The sequence below is a fragment of the Phalaenopsis equestris genome, unplaced genomic scaffold (assembly GCF_001263595.1).
Source record: "Phalaenopsis equestris unplaced genomic scaffold, ASM126359v1 Scaffold000752, whole genome shotgun sequence".
NCBI lineage: Eukaryota > Viridiplantae > Streptophyta > Magnoliopsida > Asparagales > Orchidaceae > Phalaenopsis > Phalaenopsis equestris.
Window position 1 is genome coordinate 97,963 of NW_018165192.1, and position 3,805 is coordinate 101,767.

Here is a 3,805-nt window from a genome sequence, read left to right on the forward strand (position 1 = left end):
CGGCCCCACCCGAGGGTGGTCGTCGGAGGTCTGCGGCGGTCTACAACGGTCGGCAGCGGTTGACGACAGAGGTCGGCGGTGGTGCTGAGTTGCAGTTTGTGCTCAAGACCTTAGGCTCTTTCTCTAGACTTCAGCTCCCTTTCATGTGAGAGGTGGAAGTCTATTTATAATGTTTTGGGTGCAATTAATGTAGGAATATCATCTATTTTGATCAGACGGTCAACAGAGTTTCCTCCGATCATGTCGTGTTTAATGGACATTTGAGTGCCTTAACGATGCCGGAATTGAGTGATCTTGGGCTTGTTGGATTTGTCTTGTCGAGCTGCTCGATTTGAGTATAAATTTGCCAATGTCGACATCAGTTTGACCTTCTAAATGTGTCAAAAAATCTTTCAATAGTGGTTTAATGACTTGGTCTGAGTTTGATTTGACTCGGATTGGACTAATTTTCATATCATTAGGTCCGTCTCATCGAGCCGGTCAATTTGACAATAAGTTTGCTGAAATCAGAGCTCTGGATGACTTTTTATCAAAATTTAAATGTTTCTTGCTTAAAATATCATCTTGAGATTTATGTTATGCTTCGAGATTCGTGTCAAATGATGAAAATTTGTTGATGTTATATATGTAAGAACATAAAATTTAGGCGTTATATATGTAAGAACATCAGAATTGAGTGGCATGTAGGCAAACAATACTTGGGGCATGTACATACATAGCACATAACTCTTAGTATTTACATATCACACACCTAAACTTTCATATTTACACACATAACACTCGATCTTTAATATCACGTAATAAATAACACTGTCATGTATTTGCTTAAAACATCAAAGTGATATGTATGTAAATATCAAATTTCAGGTGTTAGATGTATAAATACATAAGAATTATGTGGTAAGTATGTAAATTTCCCAAAATATTTATCTCATGTATTAATCTTCGTTATCACAGTTATTTATCTCTTTATATGGCTATAAAACATATGGTATAGCTCATCAAATCATACTAACATTTTTGTGCTCTTTCCTTCCTCTTTTCTAATTATTTTCTTAGTAGTTGATTCGGATAAGTTTATGTATTCCTTGTATTAAATATTCAATTGTTGATGTAAAAAACAAATTCTTAGGGACTTATTTGCATAAAGAAGCAATTAATTAATTTGTTTTTTATTTAGTTAAATGATTAATTGTTTCTTTTTAGGTATTTTGTCATTCTCTTGCTTGTAAAGAGTGGTTTCCATATAGCTTCTATATATTTGAAATTAGTATATACCATGCTTTAGTGGATGATTGCATACTTTGCACTTATTTATTTACATATCTTACACCTAAATTTTCATATTTACATACACGCCAATCAAATCCCTGATACTACATAAAAAAATAATGCTATTATTTAATTTTTTAAAAGTGAAATATATCTTTTCATGCATAAATTTTTTGAAAGTAAAATGATATTTATGTAAAATTCCTTCTGAAAAAAAGACCATAGATATTCTAATGATATTTATGTAAAATTTCTAGTACATCTTCTACTTGAACGATAAAGCTTAAAATCTAAGCTATTAATCTCCTAAGACTTTTCTTAAACCCATTTAGTTTGAATGTATAAGATATTTATCTTCTTAATTATGAATCATAATATCTACTAATTTAATTAATCTACCAGCGAGAAAATCTATATTATAATTTACAATCCTAATATTAGTTTCATTAACCAACTTTTTTCGCTCGCATCCATCCATAATGTTAGAACCTTTGCTTATCTAACACTACACTAAAGCGTCCCCCATCCCATGTATTCTTTTGTATTATAAAAAACTCATATGAACTCCTAATTTGGTAAACTATGATTGACTTATCTTTTTTTATTGATCAAATCATTTCCTTTATCTCTTCAACACATACCTGATCGATCCTAAGTCACGAACGTCATGCTGCCTCTTTTATGATTATTGTTATTTTTAATCATAATTTCTAACATATCAACCTTGGCCAGCTTCCACATCACATCCTTTGATGCACTCCTCACAACACCAATACTTGTCATCAATATCCTCACAGTACCTTTTTCTCTTACCATATAATTATGGTTGTGACATTTACATATATACCAAACAATTATAATACATTTACATACGTATTAACACATAAAACTTTCCTATTTACATGCATAACCCTCTATTTAAATCATTAACATCACCTAAAACACATCACTTTTGTTTACTTTATAAAAGTGAAATACTCATTTTCATGATTTACCAGGTTTTACAAATGCAAACATAAAGTTCTAGGTGTAAGATGTGTCAATACATAAAAATTGTGTGGTGTCTTGTCAATTTACAATATATTTACACCAGAAAAGATGGACATCGCAGCTGGAGCTCTCTTAACCTTGTATAAGTTACTAATACTAAGCTTTTATCATGAATGCAGTACATATTCTACTTTTATGAAATCTGATTTAACTGTCATATGATCCATCTATGCATTATATTTGCTGTCTAGCCCCTTTTGGCAAACAGTCCTGCTGGTCCTCCATTATTGAAGCTGCCAGACTTATTTGGTTCCTGAATTCCAAAATAATATATATCTATATATCTATATATCTATATATATGAGGAGGAAACATGTTATATTCATGGTGGGTTTATGACTGGGGGATTTTTTGAACTCAGATGTGTTCTCTAATCACAATCTATTTACATTGACTTATTTGTGTTTATTGTTGCTCATGTCTTTTCATGGATGTATGTGTTGAAAAAAGTCAACTGTCGATTAGATGCTTGCTTGGCTACGGATGACTACACATCCTTGGATGCCTACTCGCAGTTGTTCGGCTTTCAGACACTCAGTCATGGCCACGGGTGCTCGGTCTTTAGCCATATGGCTGCTGGCGCTCGGTATTGATCTCCGGGGCTCGGCCCTGGTCATCCAACTGCTGGCATTAGGTCTTGATCTCGGTTGCCCGGCCTTGGCCATTTGATTGAGGACGTTTGGTCCTGATCTCAAATACTTGGTCTCGGTCATTTGGGGTCCGTTTGGAGCAGCTTATAAGTGCGGGCGGCATTTTCAAAACGCCGCCGCACTGTTCAGTTCGCGCGTTTCATCAGCTTATCCGAAACTGCGTTTGAGTTTTTACACTAAACGCAGGCTGCAGGTCGTCACCTGCGGTCGGCCCGAGGGCCGCGTTTCAGGATAATCTGGTTATCCTGAAACGCACAAGCTGCCCCAAACGGACCCTTAGTTGCGAGCATTCGATATTGCTCTTTTGTCATTATAGAAATCGTATCAGTGTGTTTGATTTGTCCTCCTAACTTATCAGAAATAGTCTCTATCTAATGATGGATCCCGATCATTTGATTTATGGTGATTGGTGGCTTAGATGGTCACTTTTGACTTTACCAGATTAATTTTCTAATTTTCTATGCATTTTACAAATTCTATTTATTTATTTTGAAATCTTTACACTTTAGATTGGTTTCATTTGATTTTAATTGATCTTCAAACATAATTCAAATTGAATAAATCAATTTGTACATTAAAATAGAATCAAAATTAGTGATTTTTATGGGCTAATTTCATAAATTAATCGATTTAGGCCCATCAGTCACCCCTAATTTTAACATCTAAGAAAATGTATTGGGCCATGAAAGCTCTTAAAGTTTTTGTTTGCTAAGCATAAAAAATTGTGAAAATAGCATCAAAATGACAAAAATCTATTAAAATTATTGCATATAGACTGAATATTAAATTTAATATATATATATATATATATATATATATATATGGCATATTCT